General features: G+C 36.3%; 1 long non-coding RNA gene across 1 annotated transcript; it reads left to right on the top strand.

The window, feature by feature from the left end:
- The first annotated feature begins 5983 nt into the window (after positions 1–5983).
- On the top strand, positions 5984–19499 carry LOC141487451 (uncharacterized). The gene is made up of 3 exons (XR_012468395.1): positions 5984–7689; positions 18371–18537; positions 18853–19499. It is a non-coding gene; the product is annotated as an uncharacterized lncRNA (long non-coding RNA).
- Positions 19500–19920: the final 421 nt, after the last annotated feature.

Here is a 19920-nt window from a genome sequence, read left to right as displayed (position 1 = left end):
ACTTGATAGCAATAGAATAAGTTAAAAATATTCTACATTCTCTCAAGATTATATAATATAAACTCAAAAATGTTACTATCGTACTTCCCAATACTTTACAAAAACTTCGTGGGTATACTAATACCAAAGAAAAACAACCCCAAAGAATTTGATATTTGTGACTCATGAGTTCAAAATATTCAAAAGTTTTCAACACAACCAACTCTATGAGTACTTCACATCGAATAATTCACTTATCAATATGGCTTCAGACCTGGTAGAAGTACTGGAATAGCTATCTCAGCTGTTATGATATCTTATCTGCAAATGACACAAATGACCTGTTTTGGTATAACTTGACTCCTCTGAAGTATTTGACATGTCAAATTAAGGTATAACGGGTTCAATATCATATCAACATTTTTTATCTAGAATTGTTTCATGAAACAATCTCAAAGAATTTCGGCAAGTAGTTCACATTCATTCAATTTTGATGTAATCAAGACGTAATCAAATTGAATATGAATACATTCTGACTGAAACCAAGTCAATTCATGTATAGTTCTACCCCACTTCGCTCCTCTTTTGGAACAGATCTTGGGTAAAAAATCAAGTCTTGAAAATTTATTGGTATTACGCTGCCTATTGCATTAGACAGTTCATTAATTCTTTGAATTAACTATCCAATTCCATTCTACTTTCAGCGGGAATTCTATCTCGTTTATCCATTTCATTCATTTCCGTGGAACACAATTTCCTAATTTATTTTGACTTTAAAGTCTACATAGAAAACATACCGCTAATTATATTTCTATCCAACCCAGCTTGTTATTTCTGCGTTCATCGGAAAATGGATTTATCCTGGTAGGAGTTCGTTACATCAGTTCAAACACATGAAGAAAAACATCTGATATCTTTATGGTGCAATTCTTACAAAAAAGGTATACGCAGCGGTGTTGCACATTACATACAACCGGTTTTTTTCAAATCATAATCCCGATGAACCTTCATCATCCATCATGTACTGGAAAGCAACGAATCTGTATGGTCATAGTATGTCTCAATCATTACCTTCTGATGGATTGGTTGACCTCTGACTGAATAAGTCAGTTAGATATCAACAGTATTCCAGATGATAACCCTCAATGATATATTCTTGATGTTGATGTGCACTACCTCATCGAATTGCATGATCTACATTCAGATTTGGCATTTTTAATGAAACATATCACCACCTGGTTCAAAGTTCAAAATACCCAAACTGCGAAAAAGACTGTCTTCATACATTTGGGTGAATTTAGGAGTTGCTATAACAAATCATTGTATTTGGGATTGAGTACATTGGATACGTCATCAAACACTACGGATCTCAAGCTTTCAAACCGATACAGCCTCTTTGATACTGGTAATAATGGCACAATTTTTTTATGATTTGGTTATTGAGAATGTTGATGCATTCGATACTTCCAACTATGCGTCGTGTTATGAATTCAATGGGCGAGTTAACGAATCGGTGATTTGTTAAATGAAATGAACTTCCGAATGATCCCAAAATCAGTTTTCATGCGGCGATGTGCCAAAGCGTATCACCTTTAAAGTGTGTCACATGAGAAAGAATAAGCTGAAGGTATCAAATAATTTGTTATCAAGCATCAAATTTCAATTAACATAACATGTGCTCTACCACCACCAGCGATGATTTCCACCCAGAATATGATGGCTCCTGACGTCCTTTCTCAAGAAATTCAACACAGACCATGAGGAGAAGGAGAACATAGAGTACGAACCGAAGCTGCTCTCCACCATGGGGCCACCACTTGTTTCCACCCACCTTGGTGAATTCGCTGAGGGCTCACAATCCAAACCTCGAGTAGTCGCTGCCGGACCTATCAGTGTCTCACTCCTTGATGAGGGTGTGGGATTCATACTCGAAGGGTATGAATTGTGAGTTGTAGAAAATCCTTTTTGACAGACTGTGCTTCAGGACAAGAAATTTGCAGATTTGAGGGCCTATGCGCAGACTGTGAAAAATAAATTATCCGAGGCTTTGTAGCTATGAGTATGGTTATTTCTATTCGTAGCAGAAAAACAAATTGCAGTAATTGTCAAACTATAGGATGAAAAAGTCAAATCTCTCTTCATGAAGCGGATTCACAGTAAGAAGGAACGCTACAATGAGAGGGATTGGCTCGCATGAAGTCGAGAGTTAAACGACTTATTAGAGGATTTTTCAATCCCCAACCCATTCACAAATAATAATTATGATCTGAATAAAAAACTTGTTTGAATTGAAAGGGGTGTATTTTTTGGGGAAGATTCATTTTTGGAAATGAAGCTCCGGCTTTCTACTTTTCCATCTTTGCATAGAATTGTTTTTTTTTAAATTAATCTTTTCTTTCCTTGTTCTTGAATATTTCCACATTTTTTGTATGAAGATGGAGAAATAGAAAGCCAAAAACTGTATTTTTCAAAAATCTTGTTATTCTCAAGTTATATTCGAGTTGTATATACAGTGTCACCATTAAAGTGCGCACCATATGGGAAATTTTTTTTTCTAAAAGTTTCAATGAAGTTCGGCACTTGTTTGTGCTTCAAATTTTACTTGAAATGATGCGGCCAACTGCGACCCACTGACGCTCAGTGTTTGTCAAATTTAACTTGTTTTTGAAATAAATTGAAAAAGTGCATTTCTAGATCGAATTTAACAAAAAGTTACTTGAAAAAGTTGTGTCTTTGGCAATTTTATATCCATTTTATGCAACTAGGATGAAGTTAACGTTTTGCTTATTTTTGACAGATATACCATTTATTTAAAAAAAACAAGTTCGGTTAATTGTTATCAATTCATGTATACATAACAAACTCATCATGCAGTTTAACTTTTTTGATACATTTTTACACATACGGACATTTCTAGAGAGAAATTAAAAATTTGCTATAAAAATTTGAACATGACTGGTGCAAAGTTTCAATCACTTGGCTATTTTCTTAAACAAACCTTTGATTTCGAAAAAGCAGAGGCAACTAAAAAAAATGCGAATAATTTCACTAGAACTTTTATTATTATTATAAATTTAAAACAACAATAATATTATAGAAAATACAAATGGGTACAAAAAACTACTTATTGATCTAAATGAGGTTGTCAAACACTTATAGCCTATATTTCAGTATGTCATCCTCCACGTTCAATACAAATTATGGTCCTTCTACTGACATCTGTAACTGCATTTTTAATAAATCGGGGATTTATATTTGCACAGCACTCGCGAATGGTATTTTCCAGATGTTGTATGTAAGTAAATGGTCTACTTCGGTACGCTTTTTGTTTCAGGTAACCTCACAAGAAAAAGTCTAAAGGCGTCAAGTTGGGTGATCTAGGTGGCCAATAATGTTCCCAGTTACGTCCAATAACTTTGCCTCTGAAAATTTGTTGGAGGGACTGTTTTACAGCAACCGTGTGATGTATTGGTGCGCTATCAAGCTGATACCATTGGTTGTATTTAATATTTGAAGGCATATTATCTGAAACTTCACTAACCTCATTATTTGAAAGGTTGAGATAACCGACGGATGATGAATTTTCCCTAAAGAAAAATGGCCCAATTATTTGGTCGTTAAGTATCCCACACCATACATTAGTTTTAAAAGAATACTGATCACCACATCAAACTGTGAAATCGGCTATTTTGAGAACTTATCGTACCATTTGAAGAGAACGTTTCCTCATCTGTCCATAAAATTTTATACGGAAACTTTACATTTTCTTCTCTCTTTCCTTGAAACCAGAATGAAAATCCCAAACGGACATCAAAATCTCGTTCTTTTAATGTGTTAATAAATTTTGACTTGTAAGGCCAAAATTTATTCTTCAATAAAATTTTTCTAACACATTCTCTCTTGTAATCGGTATTTCTTATTATATCGGTTATGCTTGTTTGCCCGTGTTCAATAACTTTTGAACAAATGTTAAGTTGGGCCTCCTCCTCATATTCACTTGGAGTGTGCTTTTTCTTAATTTGATTTGCTACGGATCCTGTTTCTCTGAATTTCGACATCATCCTTGACAGTAGTATGTTGAACATTTTTTCCTGGATGCCGTTCAATAAAAATGTTAGCTACTTGCCGGTATAGTGTATTCTCACCACATATTGAAAGTATTTCTATTCTTTCCTGAAGAGACAACATTATTGCAACAATAACTATTGAAAATTTGACAAGTAAATCAACAACTTGACACCACCATAGCAAGACCTACTTAAAAAATGTATTCAACGTGATTAAGCATCCTTACCGCCCTAGTTAGTGTTTATAAATAATCTGTAAATACTGAATATTGAAATTTTAACATAATTTCAACTCTAGTAATTTTATTAATACTTATTGCAGTTTTTGAGTTGTGTCTGCTTTCTCAAAATTGAAGGTACTGACGTTTGTTTCAGAAAATAGCCAAGTGATTGAAATTTTGCACCAGTCATGTTGAAATTTCTATAGCACATTTTTAATTTCTCTCTAAAAATGTCCGTATAAGTGAAAATTCATCAGAAAAGTTGAACTCCATGATGAGTTTGTTATGTATACATGAATTGATGACAATTAACCGAACTTGTTTTTTAAAATAAAGAGGATATCTGTCAAAAATAAACAAAACGTTAACTTTATCTAAGTTGCATAAAATTTGGCATATGGATAAAAAATTGCCGTAACAAAACTTTTTCAAGTAACTTTTTGTTAAATTCGATCTAGAAATGCACTTTCTCAAATTTTTTCAAAAAAAAAGTTGAATTTGGCAAACACTGAACGTCAGTGGGTCGCAGTTGGCCGCATCATTTCAAGTTAAATCCAAAGCACAAACAAGTGCCGACGTTAAACTTCATTGAAACTTTTCGAAAAAAATGTTTCCCATGGTGCACACTTTAATGGTGACTCTGTATGATAAAAACTTGCATTTTAATTTGAAGGTACTTCAATAAATTCTTTCCTGTACACATTTTTGTGATTTGAGGTAATGAAATGAAAAAAAAAATAAATAGGAAAGAAGGAGCACATCTATTTGGGTTTTTGCATACGAAAAACTGCGTAGTTTGGGGAGTATTTTTTCCTCCAATCTAGTCATGTTTTCGTCATATGTTGAGTGTAGAACTGATCATATTCGAATATGTGAATTTTGCAATAGTTTTATTTTTAATATCTGGGAAATGAATGATGGAAATAATGATCACATGAAACTTTTGATCAATCTCACAGAATCATTCAAACAGATAACGTTGATAATATTATATTCAAAATCTGAGCACAAATGAACGATAAAATGACCAAAAATCCTTAAACACATCCCACAGCACGATTCAGAAGGAATCGAAGAATCAAAGTGCATAATATCTTTGGTTGTTGAGCACAGAATTCTCCGTGGTTGAGGCAATATATTTTTCTTCAATCTAGTCATATTTTAAAAATATCTAGCATAAAGAATGTTTTATGAAAATAGTTCAATCAATTCATGTAATTATTTGAAATATTTATTGAATATATGAGTATTATGGAAAAGAAAGTTTTTGGCTTTCTACTACTCCATCTTGATACAAAAAAAATGTGGAAATCTTCCAAAGGAAGGAAGGAAATAATCAATTTGAGAAAAAGTAACTCTATACATGGATGTGTAGATCATGCAAAGAAGCAACTTTCAGACACAAACTGGAAGAAAACCCTCCTGAAACAGCTACTTTCAGATGAACATTGAATTACACGAATGAACATTTTTTATCGGAACAAATACTTTTATGGAAACACTGAATTATACAGAAGATACTTTTCTTTACTCAATTTGTATTCCAAACATTCGTTATGGAATAAAATCAGATATCATTCACAGGAGTTTCAGAAGGGGTTTCTTCCAGTTTGTGTCTGAAAGTTGCTTCTTTGCATGATTTACACAGCAATGTATAGAGTTACTTATTTTCAAATTGATTAGTTCCTTCCTTTCTTTGGAAGATTCCCACTTTTTTTGTATCAAGATGGAGTAGTAGAAAGACAAAAACTTTCTTTCCCAAAAAATATATCACTCCTAAAAATATAACCCCTTCAATTCAAATGAGATTCCTCTTGGCTGGGATTTAATCAAATAGGTGAATGAATGTCATTACGATGTCATCGATGACATAAGTAGATCAAACTTATTCCGTGACATGAGAAATCATAATTCATGAATGAATTGTGTGTATTTTCTATAATGTTATCCAGATTGGTACTGAAGAGCCCTAAGGCAAGTGTCTTACGGTGAAACATCGGTGTCTACCAGTGGGGATGACTTTGTTCCATGTAAGTGCAATTTGTTACCATTCATTTAAAGTAGAACTCCTGTGAATGATATCTGATTTTATTCCATAACGAATGTTTGGAATACAAAGTGAGTAGAGAAAAGTATCTTCTGTATAATTCAGTGTTCATATAAAAGTATTTGTTTCGGAAGATTTTTTTTTCTTTCGTGTAATTCAATGTTTATATGGAAGTAGCTGTTTCAGGAGGGCTTTCTTCCAGTTTGTGTCTGAAAGTTGCTTCTTTTCATGATCTACACTTCCATGTATAGAGTTACTTATTTTCAAATTGATTACTTCCTACCTTTCTTTGGAATATTCTGATAGTTTTTTTGTATCAAGATGGAGTAGTAGAAAGCCAAAAACTTTCTTTCTCAAAAAATAAATCACTCCTAAAAATATTACCCCTTCAATTCATATGAGTTTTACTTGTATACTTATTTCTTGAAAAATAAATGACTGAAGTAATTATCAATGAGTATGATCCAAATGAAAATCAAACAAATATCATTCTTGTATCTGGTATCTATACGTAATTATCAATGAGTATGGTGTAACGGTTTCATTTTGTCATTTGTTCTGTTTTGAGATCTACAACTATTTAAACCTGAAATGAATACTTCCATGAAGGTTGTGGGATATTTCAATACCTCGTCATTCGTTTAGTTTCCATTCACAGATAAACAACTAAACAAGGATATATTCGAACGCATTAGTTATATTCGAACACATATTCGAATCCCCTGAGGATTCTGTGCTCTGAGGGAACGGTGAATTAACGACTTTCGTTCCATGAATATCTTGCCGCCGGGATTCAAAATTATTTGTGGTACTTTTGGAATTAATGTCCAAACTTCCCGATTTTTCGGACTAACCAAGTAAGGTCATCTTTTATAAAAATGGGAATTTGTTTTTTTCTTGCCATTTGGATGCTGGTAAAACATTCAACTCACTTGTGTGATTCAATTTTTTATGGAGAACAGAATCTTACTTATTTGAATCTTGGCTTCTTGGGAGCAAAAGTAAACCTATAGGCCACACGACACCAAAAGATGAGAGAACTAATACGAGAGAACTAATACATTCAGAGAATGAGCTTGCTCATTCTGTCCAGACTTATCGTCCTGGACATCACTTCCAGTGAACCGTTTTCATCTAATATGAATTGTTTCATTTTAGGCCTTCTTTTATCTGGATACTATTTCCTCGTGTTAGTATTGCTGTAAGACTAGACATCCTTACATGAATGCCTGATACAGTAGTAGCAGTAGTTAGTAGTTACCCGCTGTTGAGCCGTTCACAATTGGTGTACCGACAGAACACTACAGACCTAAGTTTGGAACTCTAAGACCATTCTTGTTTTTCAAGCCACCTCGAGGGAGACACACACACACAGGTAAGCTTAGCTATCAAGATAGGGACAAATAATTTATCAGTGACTAGATTTTTGATGCTTGATTTATTATCTCATCAAAGATTTATGTTCTTCAAACCTACCCAAAAAGGAAAAAAAATATAAGTATAGGGTATATGCTTTTATGCCAATGTAGATGGATTCATTCCCTCAACCTACTGTAAGCTGGCGATATAGCTATATCTAAGGTGAAGTATAACTTCAAAACAGCAACATCTCAAGTATTGAAGAGAAATCCTCCTTTCTTCCTTGGGAAGCCGGAGTTCATTACAGTCCCGTTAGAATTGAAACATTTGTGCTATAGGTGTAATATAATTCATATTTCATGAATATTTTGGTATTGTTTACAATTAGAAAAGTAACATCTTCTCACATTCGACACTTTGTGGCCGCAGGAGCTCAAGGCTTCCTGCCAATATTGTAGGGGAGTCCTATAAAAATGGTTGATAAAATTTATGAACTGGCAGATGAATCAAGGGATTTGTTAACAAGGTTGGAACCAACTGAGAAAGGTGTAGATGTTAGGGAAAGTAATTATAAATATTTTAACTGGATTTGATTTTGATTTAATTGGTTACCGTTTAGAGTTAATTTCCCGTTTTCGTTGTGTATGCTGTATGAGCTCCAGGGTTGATAAAGCGGGTGGCGCTCTACCCTCCATCTCACCCACGCCCTTCTTCACTGTTTAAAAGCTGGCGGTCTACCCTGGGAGCTATGCTCTCTCTCTAATCCCTAGTAGCCATCCTCACGTCAGGTTGTGGAACACCGAGGAATCGTTTACAAATTGACTTAATCAGTCAACGATAAATACAAGGCGTGACAAAGTGGCGCCCAACGTTACTTTCTTTTGCTTTGTTTCCTTATCATCACTGTCTCCGTTGGTTCTGAAAAATTTATAATTCCTGTTTGTTTAAGCGACTCTAGGGCAGGGCTTGAATATTTGTTTGTCCAATTTGCGGTTTTAGTGTTCGGTTGACAAATTGGCATCCAACGTATCGAGAACGGTTGCGGAAAAACGTTCTCACTTCCGCCAAATTCTGAAATTGGAACGCGAAGTGGAGATGACACGGCTGGAGTTCGTAAATTTAGAACCGGGGTATGAATTTTCACTTTGTGAAGGAAAATTAGGTGATTTGCCTCAATCAATTCAATATTTTGATATGAACAATAAAGATAATGAATTCAAACGAATATCCTCGCGGTTGTTACATTCGAGGTCACGGTTACGGCGTATTGAATGTGATCCTCCTCAAACATCCAGGCGTAGGGCTCTTTCTGGCTGGTGCGATACGTTATTGATGGACATGCGTCGTGTAATGGAAGGTTCATTGTCTGAGGATATTCCTTTACAAGCACTTTCTTGAATGAATCAATATCACTCATTCCTGAGGTTGTATGTACAGAACCAAATTCTCAAAATCGAACCATGTCTCAGTACAACCTGCGAAATTTATTGGAACCTGAATTCACTGGGGATGATGTGAATCACGCAAGAACCGGGAATAATTCGGAAAATCCTAATTTGTTGATGCCTATGAATACGAGACCTCTTGAATCATAAAACTGTATGTTTTCTTCAACACAGCGGAACCTAGATTTCAAGAAAGGAGAGTGACGGAACCGCTCGGAATGTTCGAATCGTTGGGAGACCCAATGAGTCGAGTTGACAAAAGGGTGTCGTTGCCACCTGAGGGAAGGAATCCCGAAAGGTTCCATCCATCTATCCCGTCTGTTTGATTTGAAGATCAAGCTGAAGAAGTACCGAGAGTATCTGATAGACTTTGAGATAATATGGTCCGTACGAATTCAACAATCGACTTCTCGACTCGACTGGGACATCTTCAGTTCACTCCTCCATTGAATAGCTCACATACTGATGTTAATTGAACATATCTTGCAGAGACCTCCTCCTATAGGAATAGGGATAGACCTGATTTGGTGGACGTGTCGTTTCTAGATATGAGTCGGTGGAACTCACAGTACGACGGCGTCACTAGTGTAACTAGCTTTTTGAAACGAGTGGAAGAGTTGAGAGTCTCACGGGGTGTTTCAAAAGAAAGGTTACTTCAATCAGCGTCAGAATTGTTTCAGAAAGATGATCTTCTGTGGTATAGAATGAATTAATTTATGCCATGGAAAGAATTGGTTGCGAAACTTCGGAATTCTTTTCAACCACATGATCATGAGCAAGGATTGCGGGACGAGATCCGTCGTAGAACACAAAGTGTTCAGGAACGCATCATCACCTATGTTTCGGTGATGGAGAAATTACCAGTCCTTCCACGGGAAGAGGATCGTGTACAAATTATGAGAAAAAACCTCTTGCTCCACCTTCAGACACAACTCTCGATATACAACTTGAATTCATTGGCTACACTCAGTGATCTCGCTCGATCTGTAGAGGAGATTGAGTGGCGAGACCAAAGATTTTGTACACCACCTTCAAATTTACAAGGTCTGCTAGAGCCTGACCTAGCCTATCGCCGTCCTAGCCACGTTTCCGCTATCTCAGAAAGTCCCGCTCGTTATTCATAATAGTCGACAAATGTTCAGAGATTGGCCAGCCTAATGCACCTCAATGTTGGAATTGTCGGAAAACTGGACATAAGTTTCGACAATGTAGTCAACCAAAGGAAATATTTTGTTTCAAGTGCGGTCACGAAACCATTTTGCTCCAAATGTTCAAAAAACGTGAGTGCAACGAAGCAGTCATAGGTCAACTGCCTCATACGTCGCAGTCGAAAAATATTTGGTAAGGCCTCTTTAACCGAACAAATAATTTTAGATTTTGTTTTGGCTCATGCGAGAGGTGACGAGCGTCCGTACTTGTAGGTTATTATATTTGAACGAGAATTTTTGAGTTTGTTGGATAGTGGTGCCTCCAGAACGATACTGGGCAGATCGGACTGGGATATTTTATGTAACATATGTGATTTGGTTGGAGGTGAACCTAGAATGTGCACAGTGGCGAATTGACAAAGTTGCGAAGTGATTGGATCTCTTTCGCTTCCAATTCAACTACAAGATCGAGTTCGTGTCATTAATGTACTAGTTATTCCAAGTCTTCCTCATAGTTCGATATTGAGCATTGACTTTTGGACAGCTATGGCCATCATTCCGGACTTACGTGCAAAAGAATGGACATTTAAGCCGGATGATTCACCAAGTGTGGAGCTTGCAGGTATCCAGGACGCTGACACTTTGTCTGCGGAACAGCGTCAAAAACTAAATGATATCGTGAATGAGGCTTTTATGAAAATGGGAACAGGGCTAGGATGAACGCATTTCGTTGAACACGAGATTCGTAATACAGCTGCCCCCATTAAACAGCGGTATAACCCCATTCCACCAGAACTCCAAAAAGTGGTTAACGCCGAATTAGACGATATGTTAGCAAATGACATTGTCGAACCGTCTTCCTCACCTTGGTCTTGATCAATTGTGATGGTGAAGAAGAGTGATGGGCGGTGGAGATTTTGCGTAAATTTCAAGAAGCTAAACGCGGTCAGTGTTCCTAATGCCTACCCCATTCCATACGTGAGTTCCATTCTCGGCAGGCTGAGGGATGCTCGATATTTGTCAACATTGGATATCAAGTCCGCATATTGGTAGATACCAGTAGCCGAGAGTTCTCTTCCATTAACCGCCTTTACGGTACCAACTCGGGGTTTGTTCCATTTCAAACGAATGCCTTTCGGTCTTCACTCAGCCCCCACTACGTGGCAACGATTGATAGATAGGGTCGTTGGAGCGGATCTGGAGTCATTTCTATTTGTCTATTTGGATGACATCATTATTCGTAATGATGTCATCCAAATGAACCGGCTACGTAATGCCAGTTTCACGTTGAACAGAGAAAAATGTATTTTCTGTCGTCAGGAATTACGATACTTAGGTTATGTAGTGAACTCCTCTGGTCTCTTGGTTGATCCAGGAAAAGTGGAGGTAATCTTAAAGATCCCTACTCCGCGTGCGGTATCGGAAGTTAGAAGAGTGGTTGGCTTGGCCTTCTGGTACAGGTGATTCATTCCTTCCTTTTCGACGGTTGTCGCCCCAATGACTCGGCTCATACAAAAGAATCGACCATTCAACTGTGATTCTAAATATAAGGAAGCTCTGAATGAAGTGAAGCAACACTTAGTCTCAGCACCCATATTGGCGTTGGAACAGATGCGTCTGACTATGGGTTGGGGGGTATTTTAACCCAAAAATACCCCGAAGGCGATAAAGTTATCTGCTACCTCAACAGATCCCTAACCAAAACTGAGCGCCGATATTCCACTACAGAGGAGTGCTCGGCGGTCACCTTCGCTTTCGAAAAGTTGAGACCATACCTGGAAGAAACTAAATTCACGGTGATAACTGACGACATGAGCCTTCGATGATTTTTTAACATATAAGATTCTGTTGGGAGAATAGCGCTATGAGCTCTTAGGCTCCAGCAGTACGACTTCGAAGTCATACACCGAAAAGGGAGAGATCATCTTGAGCACGATACTATCTCTAGGGCAGTCCTGGTTATAGATCTCGTTGACGTACGGTTTGAGAAGCCTCCCCATTCAGATGATAAATGGTTCAATAAAATGTGCAAAAAAATTATCAAGTATCATGTCAAATACCCGTTGTGGACCTTTCAGGATAGAAAACTTCTACGGAAGGTCAAGCTTCAGTATCCTGGTCTCTCAGGAAGTGAATGGCGAATAGTTCTCCCTCGTGAAAAACGTTTTGATGTTATAAGAGATCATCATAATCCCGCAGCATGTGAACATCTTGGCATATGGAAAACTGTTGGCAAGATTTCACAGAAATTCTACTGGCCTAAGTGGAGATCTGATGTGGCTAAGTATATAAGGCGATGTACCACTTGTATAGAGATTAAACCCGAACAGAAACTCTCTGCTGGACAGATGCTTCCTGCTCAAGTGACTGTTTCAAAGCCGTGGGAACTCATTAGTGTTGACTTGGTAGGTCCCCTCCCTCGGTCCACTTCTGGATTTTCATATATATTGTCCGTAATGGATTGCTTCAGCAAATTCGTCTTGTTTTTCCCCATGAGGATGACAACCTCGACCAACATTTTGAAATGGTTGGAGGATCATGTGATTTTAGTTCATGGTGCTCCCAGAAGAATAATTGTCGATAACGGGGCACAATTTAGAAGCACTTTATTCAAAAACATCATGGTAAATATAATATCCAACTCAAGTACACGGCTAATTACCATCCCAAATTAAATCCTGTTGAATGAACTCATAGAGTCCTCAAAACAGTATTGACAGCATACGTCTCGGATAATCACAGCCAGTGGGACAAGTACCTGACAAAATTATCCTAGGCGTTGCGTTCGGCAAAACACGAGGCGACGAGTTATACACCGAATCTTGTGAATTTCGGAAGTGAAGTGGATCTCAATGAAATGGAAGATTCCATGCCTCGCTCATCGATTACTCTTGGGGTGGAGGAGCGACAAATCGAGTTGGCAGAACTCTTTCGTTGACGTACGGAAACGACTTATGGCAGCATATGAAAGGAGTCGAAAGATATACAACCTCAGGCATCGGAATGAAACGTTTTACCTTGGTCAATTGATTTGGAAGAGGAATTACGCTCTGTCCGACGCTGCAAAAAAATTCACGGCAAAGCTTGCAGAGAAATTCACTGGACCATTCGAGATCAGTCGCGTAGTGTTACCATGGACCTACGAACTGATAGATAAGAACGATAGGTCGATGGGAATATGGAACGCAAACGATAACAAAGCACATTCACCGGAAAATGAATGATACTCGTATTTGGTTTATCAATTCGGTATTTTATATCGTTGACATCTCATGGAAGTTTCTTTGAAACTTTCCTCCGGAGAAGGAATGAGTTGTTACGGTTTCATTTTGTTATTTGTTCTGTTTTGAGGTCGATGACTATTTAAACCTGAAATGAATACTTCCATGAAGGTTTTGGGATATTTTAATACCTCATCATTCGTTTAGTTTCCATTCACTGATAAACAACTAAACAAGGATATATTCGAACGCATTAGTTATATTCGAACACATATTCGAATCCCATGAGGATTCTGTGCTCTGAGGGAACGGTGAATTGACGACTTTGGTTCCATGAATGTCTTGCCGCCGGGATTCAAAATTATTTGTGGTACTTTTGGTAGCTATTTGCTAATTTTGGAATTTATGTCCAAACTTTCCGATTTTTCGGATTAACCAAGTAAGATCATCTTTTATAAGACTAGGAATTTGTTTTATTCTTGCCATTTGGATGCTGGTACAACATTCAACTCACTTGTGTGATTCAATTTCTTATGGAGAACAGAATCTTACTGATTTGAATCTTTGCTTCTTGAGAGCAAAAGTAAACCTATAGGCCACACGACACTGAAAGGTGAGTTGGTATTCATCAACGAGAGAACTCATATATTCAGAGAATGAGTTTGATCATTCTATCCAGACTTATCGTCCTGGACATCACTTTCAGTGAATCGTTTTCATCTAATATGAATTGTTTCATTTTAGGCCTTTTTTCATCTGGATACCATTTCCTCGTGTTAGTATTGCTGTAAGACTAGACATCCTTGCCTGAATGCCTGATACAGTAGTAGCAGTAGTTGGTAGTTACCCGCTGTTGAGCCGTTCACAATTGTTGTACCGACTGAACACTACAGACCTAAGTTTGGAACTCTAATACCATTCTTGTTTTTCAAGCCACCTTGAGGGAGACACACGCACAGATGAGCTGAGCTATTAAGATAGGGACAAATAACTTATCAGTGACTAGATTTTTGATGCTTGATTTATTATCTCAACAAAGATTTATGTTCTTCGAACCTGCCCAAAAGGGAAAAAAATATTAGTGTAGGGTATATGCTTTTATGCCTATGTAGATGAATTCATTCCCTCAACCTACTGTAAGCTGGCGATATAGCTATATCTAAGGTAAAGTATAACTTCAAAACAAAAACGTCCCAAGTATTGAAGATACATTCTCCTTTCTTCCTTGGGGAGCCGGGGTTCATTACAGTACCCTTACAATTGAAACATTTGTGTTATAGCTGTAATAATTTATATCTTATGAACATTTTGGTATCGTTTACAATTAGAAAAGTAATATCTTCTCACATTTGACAATTTTTGGCCTCAGGAGCTCAAGGCTTTCTGCCAGTATTGTAGGAGGAGTCCTATAATAACGGTTGATAAAATTTATAAACTGACAGATACATCAAGGGATTTGTTAACAAGTTTGGAACCAACTGAGAAAGGTGTAGATGTTAGGGAAAGGAATTATAAATATTTCAACTGGATTTGAGTTTGATTCAATTGGTTACCGTTTAGAGTAAATTTCCCGTTTTTGTTGTGTATGCTGTATGAGCTCCAGGGTTGATAAAGCGGGTGGCGCTCTATCCTCCATCCCACCCACGCCCTTCTTCACTGTTTAAAATCTGGCGGCCTACCCTGGGAGCTATGCTCTCTCTCTAATCCCTAGTAGCCATGTTCACGACAAGTTGTGGATCAACGAGAAATCGTTTACAAATTGACTTCTGCGTATCTCCGGATGCAGATTTGACATTGGCAGTGATCAATGTCACCTCGGCTATGAATATAAAAATTAGTGAAGACCTATTCTGAAATGAAACAAAAGAAAAACAAAGAGTCTTTGTTAGATGCCTATTCAGCGTTGACATTGATCCATGTCACCTTGGATATAAATAGCGCAACAAAAACATGAATTCTGCTTTTTTCCTCTTTTATTTGAAGTGCTACATGTGATGATGCGACTATTATTAGTGAAGATACAACTTAGTGCCCTCTTGGCATCGTCTTCGTTTTTCTTTCTGTCGATGAAATCTGATTTCGTTTCCCTTTCATTCGATGTGTCAACGATAAATACGAGGCGTGACAATGGTATTAATGAAATAAAACCTTCAACACTTCTCATAGCATCACTGAAACAGATAACTTTGATGATAATATATCAACCGAATATTATTTTTATATTTGGAAAACAATTTCAACATCTCAAATCCAAACAAATGACTTCGAATATAGTTTATCGAATAAATATTATTTTCATATCTTGAAAAAAGGATTGTGAATTTCATGATTCATGAGTATGAATAAAAAAACTCATCTCATTTCCCAGTATTTCTCTAACAAATGATACTATATTGAAAAATATTATTTTCTTATCTGCAAAAATCAATGATAGAAGTAATGATCGATGAGAATTATTCAAAAAACACATCATTATTCACGTAAATAACTTATAGAATGGATCTTGATATCCACATATTCATATACCAAATACATGAATCAAGTTTCAACAGTTGTGCAGGAAGTCGATTACACAAGTGAACCCTAATTCATTTTCCAATTGAAGATAGGAAAATATACTTAGATTTGGGAAATAATGAATATTTCATGTAAAGATGTGTATGTGTGTGTGTAAGAGTGAGAGACGCGTGTGACGTGATCGATGCAAAGAGAGATGGAGATGGTATCGAGGTTTTACCGGTTGCTAGCGCAAGCAGGTATTGCCGGTTGTACAATAAATCATTGTCTATGGGACAATGTAGCATTGCCGGATACTTAGATTTGGGAAAAAATTAATATTTCATCTGAAGATGTATATGAGCGAGAGACGCGTGTGACGTAATCGAGGCAAAGAGAGATGAAGATGGTATCGAGGTTTTACGCTGCCAATGCCAGCATGGCAGGTTCGGCGTTGCCGGTTGTACAATAAATCTTTGTGTATAGGGCAATGTAGCGTTGCCGGTTTGAAAATGAAGGGTTAGGAATACGACTCTGTACGGTATGTCTCAAAATACATCATTTAAAGAAAAAAACATGTCGTCGAAGTGTACAGAGTGCGTCAAAATATAACATTTAAGAAAAAACATGTCAGTTTAACAGAAGTCTAGCATTCCAACATGCCGAAAGGACACTAATTCTCGTATCTTTGTTAACCAAGTTAGCATCATCAGGAGAAAGAGGAGATCCAAAAGTGTCGAGAGGTTAAGCGTTGTGGACTCAACGTGAGGGCAATGGGGGAGCGAAGTATTCGAAAATGACATTTCAAAATACGTTATTTTGCATAACTTTCGAAGGAAAACGATGTTCCGTATGTCGTTGGTGAACAAAAAATAGTAATAAAATTAAAATTAAAAAAGTAGAGGAATTTGAGAGACGTGTCCAACATTTACGTCAAGATATTCAATTATATGAGGAAAAGGAAAAGGTTCTCGAACAGTTGAATAATTTAGACATTCAAGACAAAGTGTTCCAGCCTCAGAGTGTAGAATATGCCGTCAACGATGCTAAAAAACAAATTTTGTGCTTACGACTACAATAATTTCCGTTCAATATGCAAACGTACCGAATGTGAGTTAAATTCCAAGGAAATATGCGTGAAGGCTAGTATTTATACATGTAAACAATGGAAATCGATTCGTTCGATATCAGTCAATGAGGGTCAGAAGGCAGTATTTGCGCAGGCGCAATTCCAAAGAATACACCATTCAAATGTAAATTGAAAAATATATTTCAAGATCTCCGCATTGAAAAAAAACTGTTGAATTTGTTCCAGAACACGCAACGGAGCAAGAGAAAAAGGAGTCACAAATGAATTTGACGTGTATAGAGTTATCATAGAATCTACGATTTCAGCGTGTATTCTAATCAGACTTGTACAACAATTATGAAATTTGATAAAAAAATGAATATTTTTATTGAAACAGTAAATTTTTTGTTTTATTCCAAGTTGGTGAAAATATATAATACAGGTATGCAGAATTATCGCTATCACTCATCGATAAAGCCACACACGTGGCTCAAAGTGACGAAACAAAGGCTCTTTGTTTGATTGCATAATTTGTCATCACTTATTTTCCTATAAATACCTCCTGCGAGGCAAAATGATGAGTTAGTTGTATCAGTGATACTAGTGACAAGTGCGACGATTTCATCTGAAAGTGAGTGTTTTTCATGTTCACTTTATGAATTTTTATTGCAAGATTTTTATACGTTTTTGACTCGTTCACGAAAAAATTTATTCAAATTTGATGTAATTCAAAGGTGGTGAGAGTTGTTGTTGAATTATTATTAATCTTTCAAAATTTTTCTGAGATTGATATACTTGAGTGTTTCTTTATACATACTTTTTGAGGATCAAAAGGTATTTACTATTACTCAAGCCAACCCTGGACTACTATTTTTATCCTACATACATCAGGAGATAGGGAATAACAATTGCTAATATTTCTCAATTTTCAATAATGAATAAAAGATAAGAACTGGTAATTGCTGACATTAATTTTTCTTGAATAATATCTCTTACAGTAATTATTGTATCGTACAATTTGTTTTGATGTTAGATGGCAGCCTAATAACCGGAAACGTGATTATGAATTTTACTCGAGAATCATCCAAGCTGAATAATATTTTATCTATTTGCCTTTGACAATGCCATAGTTTGTCTATACACACATTTATACTGTAGTAAACATAAGCTCATTTTTTGAGCAGATTTCTAGTTAAATAAAACACATAGTGAGTTACGAATAACTTTCATTCATGTTGTTGTTTATTGAGAGACACATTGAGAGAGTGTTCGTATAATTTGAAACATCAATTGTTTTTTTATTTTTGGTTTCTCGCAGGTGGATTTCCTAAAATCCAAATTCAGTCGTGAAGAGAGAACTAATTAACAACAATAACAATTTGTTACCACACCGAGTGACGGAGGAGTATCACCCCCATTTAGAAGAATTTTGTATCAGGAAAATACGTTGTCTTGTTGTTTCATTTGAAATTGTATGAAATTAAGGTTAGTACTGCTTTTTTCTTTGTTCAATAAATGTATAGAGTTTATGGTTGTATACTATATTTTTTGTTCGACTCAAAAAGTTTTTCATTCATAGATATGATCCGCATAAAGAAGTGTTTTCAATATTTTTTATGTGTTAAGTACTTGCAGAATATGTGTTTTAAATTCGTTGTTTTGAATGACAGTTGACTTTTTTTTCAGTTATAACTGTAGCTCGCTCATTTTTCACAATCACTCCATGAAACACATTACTCCCACTCTTGAATTTTATTTTTCTTTGGTGTATATTTGCATTGAAAATCATATTTATTTCAGAACACTACATCAACGTGTGCAGTATCAGTTCAGTCATCTCAACAACTACATCCAAATCCAACTTAGCAACCTTTCCAGAACGAGTTTCAAATTACAGCAGCTTCCAGAACCATCTCAAAAGTGTCCACAGAACGAGATTCAATTCTCTGCAGCTTCCAAAACCGACTCATCACACCTAGAATTTCATTTGTGAACAAAATATCGGTGAGTCATGTCAATAAATGAAATCCAAATGGTCGATTTTCCAAAAATCAAGTCGGTAATTGATAAATACATTTTACACATCAAAGATAATTATTCGGATCATATTGTCAAACAAGCTATAAAATTTATTAATAAACATATAAAGAAATGCGTTTTAGCTATGAAAAAATTTTCGATTGAGGAAAAAAAGAAAATAATTACAGAAATTGGGGAATTGAAACGCTTCAAAGTGATTATAAAAATGATGAATAATAAACGTATTGGCTCGGGTTTGAAACGACGAAGCACCAGGGTGAAGTAACAAAATGTTAACAATGTTTCCAATAGTAGAGTAACAACGGGGGTGATCATCAATTTAACTCATAAAGATCCTAAAAAGTTTCTAGACGATGCTTTTTCATTATTCAAACGTGAGATTTCCAAAATTTCGAAACAAATGTCATGCCTCAAAGTTAATTTTACTTCATTAAAAATCCGAATGATGGGGAAATTGTTGATCGCAAATATTTCAGTACGCCAAATAAAGTTATTGATTCAAGTACGGACTTGGCTGCTTGGTACAATGATAACGCTGTAGATGTTATATTAGGCGAATTTGAAGAACGACAGTTGGGGTGGGCTTTGAGTGAAATTCTTTTGTTGGAAGTAGCAATAAATAAATATGTGATTGGTAACGATTCTTCTTTCATTCCACTGCCACAAGAAATCGAAAGGAAGCAGGCATGCATTAATGTACAAAACGATGACGAAATGTGCTCCTTTGGGAGTATTATTAGCGCCTTGTATCCTGTAGCAAAAATTTCTAACTGAGTGTCAAAATATCCACACTATTCTACAATTTTGAATACTACAGGGCTAAATACT

The sequence above is a fragment of the Leptinotarsa decemlineata genome, unplaced genomic scaffold, assembly GCF_025532065.1.
Source record: "Leptinotarsa decemlineata unplaced genomic scaffold, Ldec_3_MD MMD2_P_RNA_scaffold_2, whole genome shotgun sequence".
NCBI lineage: Eukaryota > Metazoa > Arthropoda > Insecta > Coleoptera > Chrysomelidae > Leptinotarsa > Leptinotarsa decemlineata.
This window is presented reverse-complemented; position numbering and strand designations above follow the sequence as displayed.